Raw genomic sequence first — 27,963 nt, 5'->3', positions numbered from 1 at the left:
AGATATATAGATATAACCTATATCAGATTACCTGCTGTCTAGGGGAGTGGGGAGGGAGGGGAGGGAGGGAGAAAAATCTGAAATTGTAAAGCTTGTATAAACAAAAGTTGAGAACTATCTTTACATATAACGGAAAAAATAAAATACCTTATATGTAAAAAAAAAGAAAAAAGAAAGTGAAGGACAAACCACCACCACAACATCCAGACTTCAAATTCTTTTATAAAGTAGTATACATCAAAACTAGTTAGTCTTGCTTTAAAAAACAGAACAGTAGATCAGCTGAACAGACTAGATAAGCAAGAAACAGAAGTAACTGAAAAAAAGTGCCTCAGATTTGATAAACGCAAGATTATAACTTATTGGGGGAAGAACTACCTTTTTTATGTTTGTGCAATTTTATTTTTTAAAATCTTTTTACTGTAACAATCCTGGGCACGTTTTAGTGCCAACTACAAAGAAAGAGCTATCCTAAAATCTAGGAAAGTGGAATGTCAAGAAGTCAACAAAATGTGAAAAACTTAAGTGCTGAAATAGAAGGCTCTTCACAAAATTTGCTCGCTGAAATACTTTATGTCTCAGTTTATATGCTTCATTTTGCAAATGCCAGTGAAACACCAATTGGACTAGAAGGACAAAAGCTGGTGGTGGTAATGGTATAAAATGGTATTTTAAGTGAAAAGACCTAGGCCATTTCTTGTTTTAATTTTTGTTTCTTTGGTGAGGCAATTGGGGTTAAGTGACTTGCCCAGTCACATAGCTAGTAAGTGTCAAGTGTCTGAGGCCAGATTTGAACTCAGGTCCTCCTGACTCCAGGTCTAGTGTTCTATCCACTGTGCCACCTAGCTGCCCCTATTTCTTTTGTAATGACCTTAAAAAGGCTGCTTAATATTAACTTTCTTCCCACACAAGGGAGAAATAAGACAAGAAGGATGTTAATGGGATGATGATAATTGGGATGATAATGATAATAATGTAATTATACACACACATGCCCTAAGAATTTGTCATTTTGATTTTTGCCTGAAGAGATGAAAACCCTTTTGTTCTTTTGGGTACAGCTTTGTCAAGTAAATAACTAAACAAAAGGAAAAATACTCCCAGAGTTAGTGAACTAAAAAAGTTGTTACACTCATGATTGCAAATACTTAGGTTAAGAAGATGTCTTGGGTGTTATGCAGTTATCCCTTCCACATAGGGCGGGGTTTAAGGACAGCATCCCCACTATCTGGAAAATCCACTTAAAATTTTTTGGCCCTTCTTTTGTACCAGAGAAATCTGATTTTCTTTTTTATTTTCTTTTATGGGGTGTACCTTATTGTAAAATTTGGGTTAAGTATTTGGTCATAGGCTAGATAGGTCAGTGTTAAGTAAAAATATTGTGGCTTCTGCAAAATCACCCAAATTCCCATTTACAGTAATTTCTTATGCTGACCCACAATGTGTCAAAACCATGATGGGAAAAGTCGTGATGTGGAAGGGACATGTGTATAGTTCGAAATAGATAACAAGCCAAATAAATAGTTCTCATAGAATCTAATAATTTAGTATCTGTACATCAAAGAGATTGAACACTCCATTCTCATCCAACTTAAAGTTGTCATCGGTAGGGGTAGGAGAAAGTTGTAAAGGTCACCCACTACATCTGGGGCCATTGCCAGTCTTCTTGACTTTTGTCCTTGACTTTGCATAACTGTGCCTCACTTAAATCCAATTCACAAGTGAGTCAAGACATCACCCAGACCATCCTGTCTTTAAAAATGAAGGACAAACAACAGGGGATACACATTTGAAGACATGAATTGATCCATGTTATAACCACTAATAGATCCTGAGGGTGTGCCTGAAATTGGAATCTGCTGAAGATGCTGACCTCTGGTAAGGGTGTGTTGTTCAGGCAGGTTCTGGATATGTGTATTAGGTTTCTGTGGAGTAACTGGAGTTGAGACTTGAGAAGGAGGTTGTATGAGGTGGTCAGGTGGAGAAACAGGAAAAAACTGCAGGCTTAGAGGAACTGAGAGGGGGAGTTAGGTGGTACGGTGGATAGAGTGCCAGCCCTAAGGTCAGAAAGATTCATCTTCCCAAGTTCATATTTGGTGTGGAGACCAATTTTTAATTGGGGAGTGTTAGCTAAGCGGCTCAGCCACAATATTGGGGCAAGGAAGGAGACCGGCAGCCTCCCTCAAAACAGGACAGGATTTATTTTAACAAAAACGAACTTAAAAACACACACACACACACACACACACACACACACACAGGATCAGTAGGATCAAGGGAAAGGAAATAAAATGGGGAAAGGGAAATTATAATACCTGAAAAGATACCACCACCCAGGAATCAGCTGAGAATACGCAGCAGAACTCCTGTCGCCTTCCAGTGTCCAGCTAGAATGCCCAATTCTCCTCCCCCAATCCCAGAAAACCCCATACAGCCCCAGCCAATAGGATGGCTGCTCTGACAGTCACATGACTGCCCTCACTAGGCTTCCAATCATTATAATTTTGCCAGGCCCATGTAGGCATCAGCGAGTGTTGATGATGTGAGGTGCCAGCACCATGGCAACGGCTACAACCAGTGGGTGGAGCACCGTGCAGTTTGCAGAGCCCCAGGAGAGTGTGCGCCCAGGCATAAAAACCTCAAATAACAATTAATTCTTTACATTGGCCTCAGACACTTACCAGCTATGTGGCTCTGGGCAAATCACTTAACCCTATTTGCCTCAGTTTCCTCATCTGGAAAATGAGCTGAAGAAGGAAATAACAAACCATCAATATCTTTGCCAAGAAAATCCCAAGTGGAGTCATGAATCAGACACAGAGGAAAAGGATTCTGTGTAACAAATTGCACATGGATAGGTCCTGAGTGACTCTTTAGATTGATCTGGTATTTCTTTTGTCCATTCTGGCCCATTTCAGAAATAGGTACCTTTAGTTGTATACCAGAAGGTGCTTGAATTTCAAGAAGTCTATCTTCATTAATCCAATTATAGACATGTTCATGGGTTATATAAGAAAATCTGTTGCTAATAAAGTCATCCATAAAATTTTTGATGCTTTAGTATAGTCATAATTTCTGTTGATCAAGTTTTCTCTCTTTTAGCTTGAGATCCTCAATTTCTGCTTTGAGATATCTCAGTCTATCAATAACGTCCTTGGTATTACATCTACTAGATACTGTTTTTAGACTTTTTTGGTAACATCATAGAAATTTTTTTTTTCCCTCTTGAGATCCAGAACCCCATCCTTGGCCTCCTGTAGCAGGGACAGGTACTTGGTGGTGAGTAACGCCAGGTTCTTCTCCTGATGGCTGCTGCCCTTGCTAACACTGTCCATGCACCAGCAGTGGGGGCAGCACAGAGTGAGCTACCCCTGGACCATCCATCATACAAGGCAGCTAGCCAGAGAACCCAAGCCTCCCACAGCCACTAAAGAGGCTCAGATCACACACCCTCACTCAGCCCCCTGGCCAGGCCCAGGAGCCTGCAGAGTTCAGGGGTGTCCCAACAGCACCATCCAGAAAAAAATATCTTTTTAACAAGAACTGCTAGGAAAACTGGAAGATGGTTGTCAGAAATTAGTTTCAGAACAAAATATTATACTGTACAAATTGGTGTAGATGACAAAGGATGCAGTCAACTTTGTGCCTTGGTATAGCCTGTCCCCATGACTGGAAAACATTTCTTCCTTATCTCCATTTCTTAAAATTCCTAGGTTTTCTTCAAAGCTCCTCTCAAAAGCTATTTCCTAAAAAAAAAAAAAAAATCATTTCCTTATCTCCACTCCAAAATATGTAACTTTCAATTTATTTTGTTCTGGGCCTGGAGTCAGGAAAATTCATCTTCCTGAGTTCAAATCTGACCTCAGACATTTACTAGCTGTGTGACCCTGGACAAGTCAGCTAACCCTATTTGCCTCAGTTTCCTCATCTGTAAAAAAAAATGAGCTGGAGAAGGAAATGGCAAACCACTCCAGTGTCTTTGCCAAGAAAACCCCAAATGGAGCCATGAAGAGTCGGACACAGGTGGTTTCTTCCGATAATAATGTAAACTCCTTGATTTGTATTGTTAGTAGTACTTAATAAATTCTTGATTGCTTGATATGGATATGGAAGTCATTATTATCTCTTCCTGCTAGGGCTTAAAAACCATAGTGACTGAGACCCTGAGGTATCCTTTTCTCTGTGTCCTTTCCTTACCCAAGCTCCCCCTAACTCTTTGCTCGGGTGTCTCGTTTTATGCTTTGAATCTTCCCGTGTGAATTAAAATGTATTTTAATGAAGGCCTATTGCTTTACCCCTTTCTGGACTGTTTCATTCTTTTTATGAAAAGCTCCTCTATGTACAAAAAATTCTGGAACCAACTGGGACAACTCTAAAAATCATTCCCTCTTTACTCTCCCAACCTGCTGTAATTGGGTCCTGGACAATGAGAGTCCAGTACTGGGCCCATGTCCTGGTCCTGGTGGGCTACACAAATCATGTGCAGATGTTCCTTTCCTGATTCCAATGCAACATGTAACATTTTGAAAAGCTAATTGGCAAACATGAGTGATTGAGAAGCAGGCACTTTGAAATGATAAAGAGCCTTCTGGTTGTTTGAGTAGCCAAAAGTACTAATGCCTCAGGAAAGACTAAGCTAGACCTGTGTGTGCAGACAAAAGTTTCAAGAAGTTAGTTGCTCTTTCTCTCTTCCAAGGGAGGCTTTGAATTAGGAAGTTTGCTCTGAGCTAACAAGAGATGTGAGGGGAGGAGGAAGTTGGAGTTTTCCTCCACCCAGCCAAAGGTGCCTGGGTTTCTTCCTGTTTATTCTTTCCCATTCTTAGATAAGTATCTGGAGATGGGAGTGCCAGGCAACAAGTGAATTTAGAAGCTCTATCAGAGTTGTCAGCAAAGTCCCTCTGGCAATTCAAGTCAATAATAGGTGAGTGGGAGTGGATGAACAGAGAGGAAGCCTCTGCAAATGTGGGTGAAAAATCAGTCTCCTGAGTACTGAGGCAGCTTCAGGATTAGTGACCCCAAGTGATGGTAAGAAATATTGGCTATGGACTCTAGAAAGGCAAGTACCCACTGAGCTCAAGAGGGAGCCACACCTAAGAAGAACAAGTTCTCCCAAGGCTAAGGGTTGGATGTACTTTTTGAGCATACCTGTTCGCTACGCATGTGCCTTACTCCAATTATGCATTGAATTTGAACCCACTTTCTCCAGGGACCTTGGGTGTCCAATGGTAGAGTGTATTCCCTGTTTGTGGGGAATATTTTGTAACTAATGTGTTCTTGATATCCTTTCTCAGTAAATACGCTTTTCTAGAAGCTAATAGAGTTCTACTGATTGATTGTTACTGGGAGGCAGAGGGGAGCATACCAGATAAGGGACTTGTGAATGATAATATTGGAAGCCACAACTGTCAGAATTACCTACAGGACTCTGAGGGGAGCAGTTAACTTTGCTCTCTCTAAACCTACCCTTCTAGTGCAATGAGTTGGGTAAGCACCCCCTGGAGGTGCTAAATATACTTTCCCCCTTGTTCTTTAGTGCTTTGTCATTCTAATCACGCCCCCTTAGTCTTTTTCTGAAAAATTCTCAGGCTTTCCAGAAATCAGCCGCTTCTGATTCAGCTGTGGGTATAAGAATGAGAGCGATTTCCCTTGCCTCAGAAAATCAGTAACTGGCAGAAAGCTTTTGAAAATGGATTTAAAGATTTGAGACTATAGGCATTATGGAAATGAAGCAATACAATACACAATCTCTCCTAATCAATAATTTATTTACTACTTCCAGCTGTGTTCTTTTCTTTAAGTATCCTGCCTAACTCAGAAAGGTCTTGTCTTGCTGGTTTTGGAAAGAACCAGTTTGTGGTCTCATTACACATATTCTCATAATTATAATTTTTTTTTCCTGAACTGTGGTTATCTTGCCCCTGATGTCTTCTAATCGCTGATTCAAAAAAACAAAAAAACCAACACCACTTAATTCTCCAGTTTCTCTTCTGGGTTTTCAGATGTATTCACATTTTCTTGAAATATATATTAAGCCAGAGCTGCACTGCTAAGAAAACATCAAAGGTGAGTCTGCTGTTCCCTGCAGGCATAAAAGGGAGCTGATGCTAGAATACTATAGTCATTATAGACAGTTTTACAGGAGTGTGTCTTTACCACTTGGAGACTATAGCATTCACATATATTCCTTGACATAATTTTCGAATACTAAGGACAATAGTTGTTTTTTGTACTTCATTTTCAAAGAGGACCAATGATCATGAGGGTGATGTCTTGACTTGTGGGTAAATTGGATTTTTTTTTTTTTGGTGGGGCAATGAAGGTTAAGTGATTTGCGCAGGATCACACAGCTAGTAAGTGTCAAGTGTCTAAGGCTGGATTTGGCCTCAGGTCCTCCTGAATCCAGGGCTGGTACTTTATCCACTTCATCACCTAGCTGCCCCCTAAATTGGATTTAAATGAGACAGACTTGTACAAAGTCATCACTGGCCTCACCTTTTCTTCTAATGAAGTCCAATAGCAAGAGAAAAGTCAAGATGACCAGTGATGGCACCAGGATGCAGTAGATAACCTTGGTATCTTTGATATCTGACCAAGCTCTATGCATTCCCCTTCATGGCCATTGGAACAAATTGTTCTCATTTGTCCATTGCAATTGGGGCAAGTCTTCACATGCTTGGGGTAGACATCCCCCTAACTCATTGATAGGTTTGAGGCCTGAAGGTTAGTTACCCTTAACCCAGTTTAGCCTGCCTGCCAAGACAGTCTTACTGGGGTTTGACCTCATTTCCTCATTTCAGCAGACACACTGGGGAAAGTCTGCAAAGAAGTCCCACACTCCTCCTCGGACTCAAAGGCTCACAAGGGTCCAAACCATTCTTCCAAGACAAGTAAAAACACAACCGGTTTCCATAATAGTGGCCTGTTTCAAACTACCAATGGGGAAATTCAATTTCCCTCTTCTAAATATGAGAGGAACACAGAATTGTGACCAATATGTTTGTTTATTATGCACGTTCCTTTGTTACAAGAAAGAGTTCTAGGGTGGTGTTAGCTGGGCCACAAAGGAGGATCACTAGAAAAGTATCAATAATATAAAAAGATAATCAATAAGATGAGGTAGGGGAGGGGAGGAAGAGAGGGGAGGCAGAGAGAGAAGAAAGGAGGGAGGGGGAAAGGAAGGGGAGAAGACAAGAAGGAAAAAACAAAGAAGGAAGGAATGAAAGGAGGGAGGGTAGAAAGAAGGAAGGAAGGAAGGAAGGAACTCTTGTGGGCAGGGATTTGAGATAATAAATTGGGAGGGTGATTATCAGTGTTCAGATAAGAGTTGAAACAAAGACAATATATAAACTTTCCAAGGAAAAGAAGGTAGAGAGAAAAGAGAACCTCCAAATTAACTTTGAGGAACACCCAGAGTAATGATCTGGAGAAATGAGTAAGTATCAAAGGTAATAGGAAAAAAATGGTACGAGAGGTAGAGGAGTCAATGGAGGATGATGTTGCAGAAACCAAATGAGTTTCAAGAAAAAGGAGTAGTTAGCAAAGTCAAATGTAGAACAGAAGACTAGGTATTAAGAAAGAGTCACTTAAGTTATAAGACAGCCTGAGTTTTCTTTTGTAGTTATCCCTTCCACATTGTGGGAGTTAGGAGTATTGGACCCCTGATCTGGAAAATCTGGAAAATTTTTTGGCCCTCCTTTTGTACCAGAGAAGGTCTGATTTTTTTTCTTTTTCTTTTAGGGGGTGTTCACAGTACCTGATTGTAAAATTTGGGTTAGGTATTTGGTCATAGGCTCTGTGTTGTCTGCTGGCCTTTGAGTGTCATCTGTGGCTTCTGCAAAAATACCCCCAAATTCCCATTTGATTTCTTATGCTGATCTGCTATATATTGAAATCTTGATGTGGAAAGTAGTGATGTGGATGGGATAACGGTATATATTTTGCCTCCTTGCTCAGTATAAGGAGAGATGCAGATAGAAACAAACAGGAAAGTCATAGAGCCAGAGGGACTTCTTTCCTTTACCCAGGAACTGGAAGATGCTGTGCTATTGTACAAAGATCTCCCTACTACACAGGGAATTTCATTTCCTCCATGTATAGCAAATAAATCTAAAACAATCTTGGACTCATCTACTTTGGGTATCCCACAAGGAATTCAGAGGCCTAGAGTGGATGGGTTGCTTGTTGGGAAGAAATTATTAAGCCTCCTCCTCTTGGACCCATTAGGAGTTTTGCCCTTACCTTAGGACTGGCAAAGGGGACTAATGTTGTTCATAAACCTGCCCTTATCATCCTAAGGAATTGGGGAAAGAGAAAACCTCTATGGACACTGTAGAGAAGAAGTCATAGAGGGCATTCAGCCACCATGGAAATTGAAAAGGGTTTATTAAAAAAAGAAAAAAAAAAGAACTATCTATAACTTCACAGCCATGAAGGCATCTGCACTAGACTTCAAGTCCAGGGTAGTATAAATATGGGGAATGTTGGGGCACACCTTGTATCAAGATGAATCAGACTCCACCTAGCTCCTTGGCCAGAGATGGTTGACTCCTCCTCTTCCTCTTCTTCTTCCTCCTCCTCCTTCTCTTCTTCTTCTTCTTCTTCTTCTTCTACTTCTCCTCCTTCTCCTTCCTTCCTTCTCTACCTTATTCTTTGCTCCTCTTCCTCCTCCTCCTCCCTCACCTTCTCCTTCTCCTCCTCCTCCCTCACCTCCTCCTCCTCCTTCTCCTCCTTTTCTCTTTCTGAAAAAGACAGGAGGAGCCTGATATACACGAAGGGCCCTTTTCTTAAGTCTGCTTTACCATTTTGTGTTTAAATGCTTACTTTGTCTCTTGAACTGGAAAAATGTTATAACATTGTTAACCACCCACATTGCTACAGAACCACACGGTTTTGTGTCATTGTTCCATACAGCAGTGTGAGGTGGCAATCGGGGAGTCTCTAAGATAGAAGAGAGATATATTTAAGATGCCCGTATTTTGCCAAAACATGAAGTCTAGCTGGCAACTCAGAGATATGGAAAAGTTTTTCATTCATTCTGCAATTTCCTAGGGCAGAAAGAATACTTTTATTGGTGTTCTAGTTAGGGGTTCTTAACCTAGGGCAGTGAACTTAAATAAAGTATTTTGAGAACTATATTTCAATAGGTTTCCTTTTTAATCCTATGTATTTTATTTTATGCATTTAAAACCATTATTCTAAGAAGGGGTTCATAGGTTTTACTGGACTGACAAATAGGTCCATGAAACAGAAAAGCCTAATACTGCCCCTCTCCATCCCATACACACAATCTAAGAAATTGAGTTAATAACAGTGGCTGGGCTATGATTAGCTAGGCTGTGATTGAGACAGGCATCCATCTATCAGGTTTCCTCCCCCACCCAGCCACCCACACACCCCAAATTTAGCTTGAGAGGAAGGCCACTCCTATGAGGGAGGAGCAAAGGGAGTAGCCAGAGAGAAATAAATGGCTAACATTTATATAGTGCCTACTATGTGTCAGGCACTGTGATAAGCAGTTTAAGAATATCATTCCATTTGATCCTCCCAACAACCCTGGCTGGTAGGTGCTATTATTATTCCCAGTTTATAGATGATGAAACTGAAGCAGAGGTTAAATGACTTATCAAGGGCCACAAAGCTAGTAAATGTCTGAGGTCATGTTTGAACTCAGGTCTTCCCAACTGCAGATCTGGTGTTCTATCCACTGTACCACCTAACTACCCCAAGAATGGTCGTTTGATGATTGAAAAGGTAGAAGCGGGTCGGCATGACTGGCTCTGATTGTTCACTAACTTAGCACCATACTCTACCTTTCCAGATAAATAATTCTGGAGCATTTTCAATTCCTCTGTCTAATTAAAATTAATTTAGTCCCTGTTTGTCAGTGTGGTTCAAAGTCACCATGCTGCGTGGAGAGAGCCTGGGGAATGGTTGGATTAGTAATTTCAAACCTGATTCATTTTCATTATTTTTTTCCCCAGGTTCTGCCTGCTGACAGGAGACTGGCTGTTTGGAGAGTCTATTACCTCTTGCTACCAGCTGAGTCTATGGTGTTCCTTCCTACCAGGATGCCATCAAAAGCCTGCAGCTGTTATTGCACCCATCAGTGTTGCCACACATCAAATATACCATATAGGTAAATCAGCAGAATCCTGAAAACTGGTCCAGGAACCTTAGGTTAATGCCTTGCCAGTTCCTATAGATCAATATTCATAGACGTAGATGTATTGACTAAGGTTAGCAGAAACTCAGGGCTGTCCCTGACATGAGAAGCTTCTGGCCCGTGAAAAGTATAACCTTCCATGGCAGCAGATCAATATGGTGATTGCCCTTATGGATTTGTCTACATTGCCCAAAGGATTGTTTGGGCTTTTGCTAATCTCTTCCAAGATTAAGCTGATGCTATGTCACTGGCATCTTGTTTGCTAGCAATAAACCCCAAATAAAAACTAACAACCCATACCCCAAATACAACAAAGATGGAAGCAGGATCAGCAGATCACTTTGGTGGAGGCATCAACTTGGGAATTTCCCAAAGAAGTATTTTTCAGACCATTGAGTGCTTTGGGATAGAAAATTCATTATTTGAATGTAGCTGCTTTGAGTGAATAATAATACATACATATATACATATATATACACACACACATGTGTATGTATACACATATACATTCACAATATACATATATACACAAATCCATGTATTAACTATATACACACACATATATATACTCATATACACATACATGTATAGCTCCAGGCTTTCACAATAAGCCTTAAGCCTACATTTCCTTATGATACATGACTCTCTTTCACACATGTCAAGGTATGTTAAGGCCAGAATGGCCTTCATCAGGTTTCCATTCCATGTTCCAATTCTGTACCTTTGCACAGGCTCCCTATCATACCTGGTAGGCAATCCCTTTTCACTGACACCTGTTTAAATCCTTCCAGGAGACCTATCTTGATACCCAGAGCTGCTAGTGCTATCTCCCACATCACAGTTGCCGGTACATTTCCACATTTCCTTCCTTCCTTTCTTCCTTCCTTCCTTCCTTCCTTCCTTCCTTCCTTCCTTCCTTCCTTCCTTTCTTTCTTTCTTTCTTTCTTTCTTTCTTTCTTTCTTTCTTTCTTTCTTTCTTTCTTTCTTTCTTTCTTCCTTCCTTCCTTCCTTCCTTCCTTCCTTCCTTCCTTCCTTCCTTCCTTCCTTCCTTCCTTCTTTCCTTTCTCTCTCTCTCTCTTTTTCTTTCTTTCTTTCTTTTTTTTTTTTGCTGGGCAATGATGATTAAATGACTTGCCCAGGGTCATACAGCTAGTAAGTGTCAAGTATCTGAAGCTGGATTTGAACTCAGGTCCTCCTGAATCCAGGGCCAGTGCTTTATCCATTGTGCCACTTAGCTTCCCCCAGCCCTGTACATTTTAATATTTTGTTTGTGGTCAATCCTTGGAAAATACAATCTTCTTGAGGACAGAGACTATTCTATTTTTTTCTTTTTGTATCACCAGAACACAGAAGGTGTTTACTATATGTTTGCTGATCAATTAATACAAAGCACTTTTTTCATATCATGAGATAAGTGAATGCAAGTATTATTCCCACTTTATAGAGAAGAAACTGAGGTTCAGAGACTTGCCCAAGATTTCATTGCTAATAAGTAGCAGACTCGGGATTTGAACCCTGAACCTCTAGATCCAATCACATTTTCCACTGTGCCACACTAAATTCACAAAAACAACACCATTTTTTATTCTCTCTATGATTCATTTGTAATTAACTAATCATCAGAACAGAGGTTCTTAGATTTCAGGGGGTCCATAAACTTAAATGGAAAAAAAATGACATCTTTATTTTCATTAACTCAAGCTGAAATTTAGCATTTGCTTCAATGAATAAAAACAGTATTCTGAGAAAGGATCCATAGGTTTCATCAGACTGCCAAAGGAATCCAGGAGTCTCACACACACACACACACACACACATTAAAAACCCTATATTAGAAGAAACAGTTGAATTTCAGTTGACAATCTGCAGGAGGAATATTTTCCCCCTTCCTCTGGTGTATGTGTGTGTATGAATCTATGTGTGTGAATGTGTGTACATATATATGCATATGTACATACATGTATTGTGTACATGTGTGTAGAATCCTATTAAAGGCGCCTGAACCCCTTTCTCTGCATGCTTAGTGTGAATTGCCCAATGACAGCCCTGTACAATCATTCAGCATGCGTCCTGGGTTGTCTGTTATGGTGTTTCGCTATCTCCTACAGAACAAAGAAAGACCCTTCTTGAATCATGATGGTTTGTATATAATATATATCTTTCATACACAGGGAGCTTCACCCCAGAGTCTGCATGAGAAATTCAGAAATCACTCTTTTAAATGGGAAATTAATGCAAGAGCCTCTGTATTAGTTATATCCATAAAATAGGTATGCCACTTTCATAGAGTTGAGCCAATTTTCAGGATAATAGGAAACTAAGGTTATTTTGTGGTTCCTAGTCCCTCACAGTCCTACTGAGGCAGCCTGAAGGATTAACCCATTCCACCCCAATATCTCAGTGATCAGGGATTTGAAATCGGTCTCTAGCCATGTTACACCCAGTAACAGTGGTGTAACAGTCTGTCTTGGGTCCTGTGCTGTCTTACTTGGTGAGCTCCTCAGGTCCCATGGATTCATTTATTCTTTCTATGCAGATAATTCCCAAATCTATATATCTAGCCCTAGTTCCTCTCTTAAGCTCTAGATGCATGTCACTAACTATTGGACATTTCTATTTAGTGTTCGTGAACTTAACATGTATGAAATAGATCTCATTATTTCCCCTGTAAAACTCACCCCTCTTCCAAACTTCCCATTACTATTTAGAATACCACAATCCTTTCAGTTACCCATGTTCTCAATTTTTGTGTCCTCCTCTCTTCTCATCATACATAACCAACAAATTGCCATATATTCTACTTTCTCCCTCTACAGTATTTCTCTGCACTCACACGGCTTCCAGCCCAGTTCAGGCCCACATCATCCCTTGCCTAGACTTTTGCAATCACAATCTAAATTGGTCTCACCTCCTCAAGTCTCTCCCCACTTCAATCCATCCTTTGCACATCTGCTAAAGTAATTCTTCTAGAGCATCAACCTGACCATGTCATCCTGATATTCAACAAACTCCAGTGTCTTCTTATTGCCCCTAATCACAAATAAGAACTCCCCTATTTGACATTTCAATCTCTCTATTACATGATCCTTGCCTGTCTTTCCAGTCTTTCAATGTATTACTTTCCTCCATGAACTCCATGGTCCACCCATCCTGACCTGTTTGCTATTCCTCACACACACCTGCCAACTTTCATCTCCTATGCCTTAGAACTATCTGTTACTTGTGCCTGGAATGCTCTCCCTCCTAATCTTCCCATTGTAGAATCTCTAGTTTCTAGAGGGGAACCTTAACATTTATAGTAAGACTTTTGGAACTCCCTGTTTAAGTTATTAATGCTTGAAACTGAAGTAAAACTTTTGGTACATGCTGTATAATCAGACAACCTCCATCTTTGAAATAATGTGATTCTGTGAACCCTATGAAGTAGGTCGTTTAAATATTATCATTCCTCTTTTATATAGAATGAAACTGAGGCTCAGCAAGATTAAGCAACCTGTCTCAGAACAGATAGTTGGCTAGTAAGTGAAGGAACCAGGACTCAAACCTGTTGGAGTCAGATGAAATCACTGAGTCTTCTGACTTTAAGTTCAATGTATTTTTTTTTTTGTTTGGGGTTTTGTTTTGTTTTAGTTTTTTTTGGTTTTTGTGGAGCAATGAGGGTTAAGTGACTTGCCCAGAGTCACACAGCTAGTGTCCAGTGTCTGAGCCCGGATTTAAACTCAGGTCCTCCTGAATCCAAGGCCAGTGCTTTATCCACTGCGCCACCTAGCTGCCCCAAGTTCAATGTATTTTAAATGCACTAGGCTACATCTCTAGAGGTAAGGGCCGTATTATCAACACAACTTGTGCTTTATACATGTTTTAGGGTTAAAAAAAATGTAGGGAGAAGGAAGTGATGAGGAGGAATCACAGCACGGGGCTTTATGGATTTTTCCTCCTTTATTTAGAAGGGGTCACACCTATAATCAGCAGTGAACAGGAACATGTCTCTTAGTCAACTTTTAGGTTTTAAAAAATACTTAGAAATTCGAATATTAGAGTTTATTTTATAATTTAGGCCTAAAGAGGACTTGAGATTATTCTAGTCTTGCCCCATCCATTTATAGATGAGAAAACTGAATCTTTGAGAGGTTAAGTGATTTTTGCAAGGTCTCATAAGTAATAAATGACAGAATTGGGATTCTAACATAGGCCTTCTGACTTCCAAATGCAGGACTCTTTCTTACTGAATGATGCTTCTCCTCTTAAAGGGCCAATTATAGGTATTTGGTAAAATAGGGTTAACAAAGCCATTTCTTAGAAAGGGAGGAAGGTTATTGACCTTCAAAACACAAAGATCATTTCATTCCAAATGATTCAGATGCACTGCCCAATTTTCCCTCCTCTTGACCCAGGTAGTTTGCAGTATGGTCTCTTCCTTAATTTCCCCTCCCCTTCCCTTGCCTCTCCCACCATCATCCCAGAGGGAATGACATGCTTCCCACCAAGGTATTATCATAAAATAACATTGCAGACTCCAATCATTTTACCAAAAATCTTGGACAGTTTGAAATGAATAACTTTAATAAGGATAATGATGATAGTGGTGGTAGTAGTGGTGATAATTCCTTATAGCTATATAGCCTGTTAAAATTTTAAAAAGAATTTCATACACATTATCACATTCAATCCTAGTTACAACCCTGGGAGGTAGTACAACTATTATTCTCAAATGAGATAGTGTATAAAAAGACATTTGTAAACCCTAGAGCATTATACAAATGTCAGAGATTATCTCCATTTTACACATGAAAATATGAAGATTCAAAGAGGCTTAGTGACTTTCCTAGGGACAATAGCCACCTGGTTTTTTTACCCAATACTCTCTGTTACCCTGGCTGCCTCTCTAGCAAGTCATATTCTCACATTCAAAAACTAATACCTGGACATACAGATGTAATGAACACGTACATATATACATGCATAGATCTATGCCTATAAATATACCTATTCATATTCACATACTTGTACAAATGCATATACACACCTTACATATACATGTATACACATCTCTAAACACACATGTGCATTACACATGTATATATATGTGCTCATGCATAGACAAATACTTATACTTGTACATATACACATAATGCAACATATATAAAATACCTGTACATGTACCTGTAAATATATATCTACATATACTTATATATACATTGTGTATTATGTATCTGTACAATATACATACATATACCTGTGTATATGCATATACCTGTACATGTGCACACATATAGATCCAGACTTGCAGTTTTATTCACATTACTAGTGCAAATTACAACTATCTTGGAGGTTTGCCTAGGGCAGAGAGAGGTTGTGATTTTCCCAGTCAAATAACTCATATACATCTGAATTGGGACTTGAATGTAAGGCCTCCTGGCTCTAAGGTCAACACTCTATAGATTATGCCATTCTGTTTCATATATACATAAACATACATAGTACATGCATGTTGTTGAGTTGTTCGGTCATGTCTGACTCTTTATGACCTCCGTGGACTATACTGTCCACAGATTTTCTTGATAAACATACAGGAGTGCTTTGTCATTTTCTTCTCCAACGGATTAAGTTAAAGAGGTTAAGTGACTTGATCAGAGTCACATTTGAACTCAGATCTTCCTGATTCCTGGCCTAGTGCTCTATGCACTGAGCCACCTAGCTGCCTACAATGCTCATATACATGTGTTCATATATGCACACATATAGATATATATGTATGCTTTTAAATGACAGATATTGAGAAATAAATTGCAAGATTTAGCAGCTGGAGAGTTGAGTGGGATTAGTGTGAAGGAGGGGTCCAGGTTGACACATTGTTGGCTGAAGGGATAGTTATACATATACATATATGCATACATACATATATATATACACACACGTGTATATGCTTTGATAGATACTCATACATGTGTATACAATTGGTTTATACATGTATACCTGTATATACATATATGTATATACATTACCCAAATAGATACACATACATATGCATATGTATATCCATGTATATCCATCTATATCATCCATATCTACATCTACATTTATATGTGAGTAGAAACTACCATCCTTCTAGCTGACCATGTTCCCAATCTGAGTATAGAAACCTAACCTCTATGTATGGGTATATTTATATGTATGGATATATACCCATGCATGTAGATGTACATGTGTATATGTGTGTGTATCTATATGTATATCTGTATGTATATGTGCATCTGTATAGAATTCATTTCATGTATGTAGTCAGATCTATAAGTGTACAAATATGCTAGAGAGGCAGCCAGTATAAAGGAAAGACTATTGGGCAAAAAGTCAGGTGGTCTCTGTCCGTAGGAAAGTCATGAATCCTCTCTGAACTTCCATATTTTCACCTGTAAAATGGGGATGACCTCTGAGATTTGTGCCATGATCTAAGGTTCACACCTTTGCTTATAGGCTTTGCAGATCCAAAGGGATATGTGAATGTAGAAGTTAATTCAATTTAACCAATATTTATTCGGTACTTTGTAATTTACTTCCCTAGGTGCCTATGGAGATAAAATGGTCCATAAGAAATGGTCCCTGACCCCTGACCTCAAAGGGTTTACAATCAAATATTTGCGTTTGTGTATAATATATATACAAATAACCATGATGCAAAGTGGTGGGGGAGGGGGTGGAAACATATAGGAATTTCGTATTGTGAAAGGAGCACTAATTTGGAAACTGAGGGTCGGGGGCCAAATCCTGACTTTGCCACTTACTTAGTTGGGATCCTTGGGCAGGTTGACTTATCCTTCTGAGGATGGAATGAAAGCTACAAAATGCTATTCAAGATCTGAGAAAGGAAGGTACTTGGGGTGAGAGAAAAGGAGGTAGAGGAAGAGATTATTTTACAAAAGAGGAAAACTAATTTACCACATGGAGTGTAGCCTATGAAATATCTTAAGAAATAAATAGATGATAAACCTTCAGGATAAAATAATGATATCTTAGAAGGAAACTTAGTATTAGAAATCAAAGCTCAGCAGGAACAAAATGGAACAATTAAAACTTTAGGAAGAGAAAATGGTTTCATAGATTCCTACTTCTCAATTGCATAATTTTCTGTACTATGTCACCTTTGCCCTGCTCATCTCAAATATCATTATTGGTTTGTCTAACATTTTAATGTAGGAAAGTCAGGGTAGAAGGGAAACAAAGCAAGAGACTGGGACCTAGACCAAGAAAGTGGCTTGACTTTATACTTCTAAAATTTCTGTCACCTAAAACAAAGGAAAATCAAAAAGTCTATTGACCTAATAACTTGTTTTCAGTCCCCCCCTCCCCCCTCAATTCCCAACATATGTAAATAAAATCAGCAAGAGCTGGCCTTGAAATCATGAAGACCTCAGTTCAAGTCTTACCTTTGAAACATATCATACTTGTGATTCTGGACATGTCACTTAATCTCTCAGTGTTCTATGCAACTCTCTAAAATTATAAATTGAGGCAAAGGTACCGACCCACATTGGAAAAGGGAATTTCCTTATATCTTAAACTGTGGGGTGTGACCATGTGGGGGTTGTGAAAAATTTAGCAGTAAATGTTTGATTTGTATACCTATTTTAAATATCTATATACCTGGGGTCGCATAAAAATTTCTTAGGCAAAAAGGGGTGTCTAACGGAAAAAGTTTGAGAAATGCTGCTCTCAGGGCAGCTAGGTGGCGCAGTGGCTAGAGCACTGGCCCTGGATTCAGGAGGACCTGAGTTCAAATCCGGCCTCAGACCCTTGACACTCACTAGCTGTATGACCCTGGGCAAGTCACTTAACCCCAATTGCCTCACAAAAAAAAAAATAGAAAAAAGAAATGCTACTCTATATCAATAAAATCACAAGTCTAGTCCCTAAGCCCTGGACTACTTTAGGAATTTTTTCAGTGAAATCTATGGTCATAACAAAAGATTGAACCTAGCACACAGGAAAAACCAAGAATACATATTGTCCTGATCACGACATACACTTGGATGCCCATAGATTTAGTCTACCACTATATAAGTATCCCCAAAGTGCATATGTGTGTGTGTGTGTGTGTGTGTGTGTGTGTGTGTAAAATGATTGGAATGATGCCATCTGCTGGAGACTTACTATAGGAAAGCTCCACCATGAGGAGAATACCTCTGAGGGTAAGGCCATGCAACTTTTCCTTGGCATCAGGAAGTGACGTTTGCTCATGGGTACTGTCTATCAAGGCTACCAGCCAATCAACTTGAGGAGCCTCCCATTTCTGGGAGGCACACCAAAGTAGGAAGCGGACGCTGGGGGAAGAGTTCTCTCTCTTTGGGTTCCTGACCTCACCTAGGTGGTGGTGGCGGCAGAGGACGAGACAGAGGAGTTGAGGAAAGATAGGATTGCCAGGTTGTAGGAATTCTGTTCTCAATCTTTCTCTTCTTTTACTATCTTTCAATAAACCCTTAAAAACCTAAACTCATTTTATCAGTGATTTTAGTCAGTTTCCCCCAAAACTGGGGGAACAGATTAGGACCCACATTTAGAATTTTAAATTACACACACACACACACACACACACACTGCACATATATGTATATGTGTATACATACATACATATCTATTGGTATATATTCATTTAAGTGCATATACACATACATATCACAAAAGTCCCATTTAATAACACTAATAGCTTCCCAATGATGATATATCATCATAAACCAGTATATCTGAAGAATCAAAATCACAGGTGGCTAAAAGAACAATGAAATGATATATTATAGGATTAAACAGGTTGCTGAATATTAGCAATAAGTGGTATAAAAGACATCATCAAGGGCATATATGGATGGAAAAGGAGATGGGCTAGTCTTCTTGTAGGATGGGATAACAGCTGGACAACCTAATAGCTAGTAGGAAAATCAAAGTATTCCAGAAACAGTGTGTGTGTGTGTGTGTGTTGAGTAGTTTCTCTATAGTAGATTTATGGAAAGACATGAATATGAATTGTGCTTAGTGAAAAGGCATGGAAACATTATGATCTTTCTGTGAGAGGCCATAATTATGAGATCACAGAATCATTAATGTATAAAAGTATCTACCTGGTTGTAAACAAATGGACTCTCTGTAGTAAGTGAGTAGTTGCTTGGATGACTGACAGTAGGATTAATCTGGTTATTTAATTAATTATTACTCACAAAACATTAGGAATATAAGGGCAGGGATGCTATGAGGCCCAAATGAGCTTAAAATGCTATATAAATGTCAGTTGTAATTGTTATTGTTATCTTCATCCAGTTTGGTAATGACTTCATTACCTGAGCCTTCTCCTCTAGTCCTGCTAAGCTCAAACAATGTTTATAAATCAATACAGGAATGTGCTGGGTTTGGGAGTGAGAGTAGGGAAATATTCACAATGTTTTAAGTTTAATTTGCATTATTAATACTTAAGTCTATAAAAATCAACAAAATGATAAACCAAGCCCTGATTTCTGCTGATTTCTGGGGTGTAAATGCTCACACTGAAAATTTAACAAAGAGTCTTCATAAGAAGGTTAGAGCTGGCTCCAGCACACCACTGTATAAATGAGCTCTAAGACATAATCCTATCCAACTCTCTTCAATTCAATCATGAGGTAGGAAAGTAGAGCTCAGAGAGAGGAAAGGAATTCTCAAAGATCACACAGCTAATTGACATCAGAGCTGGGTACAGAAGCCAGGTTTGTAGGCTCCGCATGTGGCACATTTCCCACATTTTCCCGTTTTTCAGTTGATTTCGCACTGCCTTCAGTTGTCTGTGATTGTGTTTAACCCGGGTCTGTCAGAATACATTTTCTTTATCTACTTAACAAAACATTTTGAAGTGCTTTCCTAAGGTAATGGAAGCTGCTGCTTTCCCAATGGTTACTTACTTGGTAAATCTGTTGATAGAAGTTTTCATGTTTATCTGTCACCCTTTGTTCTCTCTTAGCACAATACTGATACTGCTTATGATTCTGGCATCTTCTGAGTATTTACATATGTTCTTGCCTAACATTTGTTACATTATTTCAAGATTTACTGATCTCAGAGCAAAACAGCTTTACAAAATTCATTAATTTTATTTTTTTTTCTTTTCTTAGAACCACAACTTTAAAAGCTAACACAACACGCAACATAGATTGTAGACTCTTAGAGGTCAAAGGGAAATTAGCAGTCATCCAGTCCCACCAGTAGCCAAAAGGGAATTCCTTCTATGAGATCCCCAATGTATGATCATCTGATATTTTCTTGAATACTTCCAGTGACCCAGAGCTCACCCCTTTTCAGAGCAACCTGTTGCATTTCAGAATAGTTTTAATTATTAGGAAGCTCTTTCTTACACTGGGCTGAAATCTGCTTTTCTATAATTTCCCTGTCAACAGGGACAACACAGAAAATTCTCTTCCCTATCCCACATAAAAATCCCTCAGATGGTCAAAGACAACTACCATATGCCCCCCTAAATCTTCTCTCCTCCAGACTAAACATTTTCAGTCCCCCTCAATTGTTTAATTCAAATTTCATAAGCCTTCATTAAACACTTATGTTAGAGGCACTCTGTAAGATGCTGAGGAAACAAATGAAAAGCCCTGCCCTCAAGGAGATTACATCCCATTGGAAAAGATAAAATATTTGCACAGACAAGTAAATAGAAAGAACTAGAGGAATAAGGAAAAGTTTCCCTTTAGCAGGCATAGCAATGTAGCTTGAGTACAAGAAAAAAAATGCCAACACAGAGAAAATAAAACAAGCTAGCTCTACCAAGGGAAACTGCAATCAGAAGGGAAGGCAGGGATAATGAGAACAAGTTCAGTGAGGACCTTGGGTGGACTTGGGCCCCCAAACTGGCAAACATCTGTTGGGTTTGTATAGGGTTTTATCTTCATCAAGTAAGATGAGGCATTAGGAGGACCTGGTATGTAAATCAAGGCTAGGGGATGATTTTGATTCATGCTGAAAGATTTTCAACTCCCTACAGTGGAACTGAAGACCTTATTTCTGCTGGTTAACTTAGGAGATTTGAGCCTTCCCTGGGCTTCCTTATTTAGCAGGATGTTGAAATCCTTGGAAGGTGGAGCCTGAGTTAAGACCTGGTTTTGACCGGGCCCAGGTCATCCACATCTGAACATACCTGAGATTGTCAAAGACATCCCAAGAAATGGCTTCTAAAACTAAACACAGTTCAGATGTAGTCCAACGAGTTGAGATACAGCCCCACCAATGATCTATTATCTCTCTTTAGGAGTGTTCTGGCAAATGTTTAATAGCTAGGTGTCCCCCCTACCCTGCCCCCAACAAAATACTAAATACTTCATTACTAAGTCTAGACAATCAACAAAAAAATCAATGCCTAATTTTTGCCCATTTCTGAGTTGTAAATGCCCACACTGAAAATTTTTAAATTGGCTCTCATAAACTGTTTTGAGTTGGCTTCAGCATATTCTCATTTCTCTTGCTTAGGATTTTTACATTTTTACTTCTGACCATGTTATTCCCCTGCTCAAGAAGGTTTGGTGGCTCCCTATTGCATCTAAGATAAAATAGAAACTCTTTCTGTTGGCATTTAGAAGCCATTCGTAATCAGCCTCCAAACTTTATTTCCAGACTGATTTTGCATTTTACCATGAAAAGGCCGTTGACTCCAGAATCAGAGGCCATAGGTTCAAATCTGTCTTTGGTGCTACCTGTGAGACCTTGAACAAGCTATTTATGCTTCCTAGACCTCGGTTTCATCATCTTTATAAATGGAATTGGATTAGATACCTTTTAATTCTACATCTATGATGTAGGTCTCTCCGAAGTCTATGATCTATGAACTATGAGCTAGTTATGAGCATTTCTCTCCCTCATGTATTTTATGTCCTAATGTGCTATTTTCCACATATGATATTCCGTCTCTGGCCTTTGCACATCCTGTGCCCTATGCATGACATGCACAGCCTCCTCACCTCTTACAATTCCTAGCTTCCTTTGAAGTTATTCCCTTCAAGTGTCACCAACTATTAAAAAAAAAAAGCCATTCCAGATCTCTGCCCCCTCAGCAATTGGTATTATCCTCCCAATGAAATGAATTAATATAAATAATAATAACTAACATTTACAGTGTGTTTACTATGTGCCAGGCACTGTGCTGAGAGCTTTACAATTATCTCATTTGGTTCTCACCACACTCCTGGGAGATAGGTGCTATTATTGTGCTCATTTTACAGATGAGGCAACAAAGGCAAATAGAAGTGAAGTGACTTGTCCAGGGTGATGTGGCTAGGAAGTGCCTGAGACTGGATTTGAATTTATTTTGCATTGACTCATCTCTATTGTGAGTGAGATTTTCCCCATCCCTTAGTTATAAGAGATTTACTATAGTTATAAGTGATTTGATTAAGATAATAATCATTATATTAACTAAAAAAATTGTGATTTATTCTATTTCATATAGATTGCATAAGGTTAAAAGCTTAAGTCTTTTCCCATATTTCTTAATTTTCCAATGACAAGCATTAGGTAATATCACAAGATCTAGTAGTCAGCAATACTATATATTAATAATCACGAGTGCCTATGTTAAGGGCTAAAATTCTAGCTAGTCTGTCTAAAATATCTAATGAGTGGTCACCAATAAATTATAAGCTTTAGCAAGAGTTAGGCTTTTAAGCATTTATTAAGGAAAACAAGAATTTGGTAAAGAGAGAGAGAAAGGCCTAGATTCCTATCTATTAAAGGGAGAGCACATTTCTAGCTCCGCTCTCCACCAGAGTCCAAAGGAAAGAGAGTGAGACTGAGCGCCAGGCTCCCCCCTTCTTCCTCCCACTAGCCTGCGTCACTTCCTGACGCCAAAGAAAAGACTCCTGGTCTTGCCCTCAAAGACCTTCGCTTCATGGGCGGAACTCTTCTACAGTAAGTCTCCAGCAGGTGGCGTTATTCCAATCGTTACGCCTATAAGAGTTCACGCTGTTGACCAGTGGCCTAACAATGATCCACCCTATTGTTATCATAATGCTGTCAGTTATAGTCATTTATGTAGTTCCTTATATTTTCTAAGAATATATTTTAATTTTAGAAGTGTAACTAATGATATAATACTGTACAAGTGTAACTTTGGAAGGGTATATAAACCCATGGATTTTGTAATTCTGGGTCTTTCAGGTCCAACGCCTGGATGACCGGTTTTGTTGGGGGACTAACCCTCTCTCAATAAACCTATTTGCTTCAGCCTGGAAACTTTGTTATTTTCGTTCTTCCGTTGGACTTAAAAAATTTTCCTGACACTATTCACATTGTCCATGCTGTCCCTCTCTCCTACCCCATCCCTACCCTCAACGTTCAGAAGATAAGCTCCTTGAGGGTTGTTTAGTTTTTATCCGATTTGTTTTCCTGGCTCCTACTACAGTGCCCGCCATATCAGAGGCAAAAAATGAATCAGTGCAGCCTAAAAGTGACTTGGCTCTTTTAGAAGCCAAGTCTCATCGAGTGCTCATGCTAAGCCTGTGGTCAGCTGAAGTCCCTGATGAATTGAATTTATGCTTCTGTGTCAGTGTCAGTAAGTAAAACGAAGATCCATCCACTTCACCACAGGCTGTCATTAGGAGGACAGCCATCAGAATGGCACTGCCTTGTAAAGGGGGCATGGAGACTTACCTTCATGCCAGGACAAAGGCTGGGATACAGAGGGAGCAGGACAATGAAAGCAGAATCATCTTTATAAAGTGGAAATGCTACTTTTCACCATCATCATCATGATACCCATCAAACCTGATTCTTTTCCTTTAAGCCCAGATGTTCCAGCAAAGGTCAAAAAAACTCATGCTCTTTCTCCCCTCTGACACCTTTTCCTTGCAAGAAGCTCAGCAACAAGGTGACAGTTTGGGAGGAAAAACGAGTAAACACAGACAACTCTGGGCTATGTAGCTGCTGGGGAAAAAAATTATAATTCCAGTCTTTTCTTCTTTTCCCTCCCTGGCTCTTGTGTTCCTATACCACCATGCTCAGAGAATGCAAACTAACTTTGATCTAAGCCTCAAGCAAAACAAGAAGGAAATTCTGCCTGCCTCAGTAAACAGTCTGAGGATATATCCCAAAGTCAAATAGAAATGGGTGTTGTCTTTTTCCACGCCAATGCATCCCTCCAATAATTGTTACTCAATTTAAAAAAACAAAAAAACAGACTGCTGTTTCCTCCAGGCTGGGAGCTCCCATGTGGAGCCTAGAGGCAAGAGTCAGGGTGTGCCAGGCAAGTCAGACCACCACCTTCATTACTGCAATGGACATGGTGAACATCAGGAACGCTGATATTTTCTTAAAGACTCACTTGAGGCTCCTGAGAGATCCATGGTCAGACAGCTAGTTTATGTCAGACACTGGAACTGAAGCCTAGACTGATCCTTTATATGTCATTCTGCTTCTTACTCTTGAGTTTGGATACTTAAAGGTTCAAAAGTAATGATTTACACTTGTATCAAGTTTTGTTTTGTTTATCATTTACATACTTCTTTCCTCATAGTAATTATGTTAGGTACAAATGATACAGCCATATTGCAGGTGAGGAAAATAAGTCTCAGAAAATTGAACGACTAGACCTTGTGCCTACCAACACAGTACTTTTCCCAAAATTCTTTGCTGCCTTGCTAGTTGATAGGATAATCTTCAGATTTTGCCTCTTCTCAGAATCCTGGAGCACAGCTGCATATGTGGGTAAATGTAGCTACATTGTCTGTGTGTGTGTGCATTTTAGAATATGTACAATTCAAATCAACCTACATCAGACAAATATGCTGAAAAATACTAAATGGTTTTTCCCTTGGACTTGTGGGTCACACATTTCCAGGTGCATTATCCAGATAAACCTAGAATAATCTAATACCACCCGTGTGTTATTTCAAACTTTGGCTTTGAGATGAAAATGAACAAAGAGCCCACCCAAAGATAATGGATTTCTTGCACCTGTCCATGTCTCTCTCTACCTAAGAATGAGAGAGCCCAAAGCTATGCAAAAGAGAACTCATTACCAGAATACTTTCTTCAATGTTCATTTCAAACACAGGAAATTGTCGAGATGTCTGTGAAGGGTCTTGAGTGAAGACTGTCTCCCAGCAGCCCAAGCAAGCCCCTTATCTCTTTTTTTCTGTTGATTTTGTGGAAGGCACGGGCAGCCATCCATTCTTACCTAGGCTTGAGTCACCCTGAGATATTTCTGGATCACACAGAGCCAAGAAAAGTTGGCATTGCTCTCAACACAGATGTAACTTTGTGAGAGTGATGAGGTTGGCTAAGATAAAGACTGAGTTGACAACATTACAGCCTGGTTTCAAAGCTTCAAAGTTCAGAGCATGAGTGTGTATGTGTGTGTATGTGTATGTTCCTCTAGGTCCAAAGTATCTTTTGGGGTTCCAGTGTCACATTTGTTGATTGTTTCAGTGATGTATGCCCCTCCCTCTCTGTCTACTGTTAAATTATTTTGGCTTAAAACTGAAATTCCTAAAGTAACTCTCAAGAATGCCTTGAAAATGGAGAAAGGGGAAGTAGGGGTATATTCATCCATCTCTCACAAAAGCACCGGTGCTATATCCACTGTTGTAACGATTGGAATGACACCACCTGCTGGATACTTACTGTAGAAGAGTTCTTGGCGGGAGGAAGTGACGCGGACTAGTGGGAGGAGGAAAGAAGAGACTGGCGCTGACTCTAGGGCTCTTTCCTCTGGACTCTGGTGGAGAGCGGAGCTAGAAATGTGCTCTCCCTTTAATAGATAGGAATCTAGGCCTTTTTCTCTCTCTTTACCAAATTCTTATTCTCCTTAATAAATGCTTAAAAGTTTAACTCTTGCTAAAGCTTATAATTTATTGGCGACCACTCATTAGATATTTTAGACAGTTTAGCTAGAATTTTAGCCCTTAACAGATGGCTGACCACGAAGAGGAAAGCTAAACCTCAGTCTTCTTCTGATCTTCTGGTTGGGTAAGAAATTTCCCCTCCCTCTCCCTTTAACTGCTAAGTACTGGCGTACTGGCTGTGTTTTCCTTTAAAATTTTTCGAATGGACCTTTTAAACTCCCTAATTACCCTATTTTTGATTTTAGTCTGTTTAACCAGACAAATGGGAGATAAGATCATGTTAATGCTTTGTTTTTGTGGATTTTCTATTTTTCTTTTTATTTTTGTTAAAAGAGCCAGCAACTTACTCGCACAAGGAAATATCTCTCCCTCTCCCAACCATGCTTTTTCAGAGAAACCTGAAGAGATTCCTGCAGCTTTTCCCAGTTCTAACACTAATTGTTGCTCTAATTTTGCATGCCTGGAGGCAATGACCCACCCTCTAGAAGCTTTTAATCCCCTAGCACCTGGAGGCAAAGTGGGGGAAGAGGAATCCAGGCCTGAGTTCAAAATCAAGTCTGATTCAAATTGCGCTGGTCCCTCCCCCCCTCTCCAGACTCCACCCTCTACTCCTCCCATGGCCAAGCCCATTGCTTCCCCGGCCTGGGAAGTCCAGAGATCTAATGCTCATGCGCAACTTTCTCTAACTACATTTGCAGCTTCAGGCTCAGCCCTTCCCCAGCCTGGCTGTGCTTCTGAGACAACTTTAGAAAACCCTTTAAATTCCAGATATGCTCGATTTGTTCATAATTTTGCTAACCTGCTTTTGTCTTTAATTAGTAATCTTATAAAGCGTTTGTATGGTGAAAAGCCCGACAGACAATATAGAGGGGTTAAAGAAGAAAAACTTAAGCTGAATAATAATGACAATCATCACCATAGTTCAAGACTCCGCTTCTTTTGCCATGGAAGGGTACATATTTTACAGAAATGTAGAAGTAAGCAGCAAGGTATTGATATGAGTATTGGGGATTTTAGATATCGGAATCAAAAGTGTTCTGAATTCACTCAGATTATTAACAGTATCAGTTCAGAGGTTACATAGGATTTCTATGCTATTACATATACATTTTGAAATTAATGGTATGGGTTTATTTTCATAGAGATTTTCATGCTTTTGAGGTTGTGTTTTATACTTAGTTTTTAAAACAAGGAGAATATTTGTAAAAGTTTTTTATAGTTGTGATCAAGTTTATATTTTATAAGACTCATTAATATTAAGTTCATATTCATTTAGATTTCCCTAGTTTGAATTTCATTGTCTTTTATTGTTCCATGTGTATTTTCTTCTATTCATTTATCTAATTTTGAAAAAATTGCAAGATGGTTTTGATTTCATAATGCAATGTTAATTCTAGGAGTATTGTGCTCCCATATTCTGAGTTGTTTGTTTTTATTATTTTTTTCTCAACTGATTATTTGATCAAACTCTTTAAAGCATTTCCCTGGCAAATTGGTTGCCATGGCAAGTGTAAATTGATTCTAGAAGTATTATTTTTGATAAGCATATTCCAAAAAAAAAAAAAAGAGGGGAACATTTGTAAAAGTTTTCTTTTTTCAAAAAAAAAAAGTTTTCTTTGAGATTCTGTTGTGCTTTAACTTGTATTTAAATATGTTCTGATTTTTCACAAAAGTAATTGTATACTAAGTAAAAAAAAGAGATATTATTTGAAATTGTTGCATAACTATATATCGTGTTCTGAGTCAAGATGTATTCACATTTTTTGCAATCATTTATTATCCTCAATTTTTAAATCCATATGAGACTTGGATTATGGGAACTTATCATTTAAGACACTAATTACCTTTATTCCGAGTTATCAGATGCCAGTTGGCCAAGATGCCATCCAATCACAAGAGTAATACAAGCAAGAGCAGACACTGAACTGTCACATGAGGGGAGAC

General features: G+C 39.2%; 1 pseudogene; it reads right to left on the bottom strand.

Annotated features, from left to right (window-relative positions):
- Nucleotides 1–1,536: 1,536 nt before the first annotated feature.
- Nucleotides 1,537–3,335, bottom strand: LOC122750704 (annotated as a pseudogene).
- Nucleotides 3,336–27,963: the final 24,628 nt, after the last annotated feature.

The sequence above is a fragment of the Dromiciops gliroides genome, chromosome 1 (assembly GCF_019393635.1).
Source record: "Dromiciops gliroides isolate mDroGli1 chromosome 1, mDroGli1.pri, whole genome shotgun sequence".
Classification (NCBI taxonomy): domain Eukaryota; kingdom Metazoa; phylum Chordata; class Mammalia; order Microbiotheria; family Microbiotheriidae; genus Dromiciops; species Dromiciops gliroides.
Note: the sequence above shows the minus strand (reverse complement) of the source record. Positions and strands in the feature narration are given on the sequence as shown.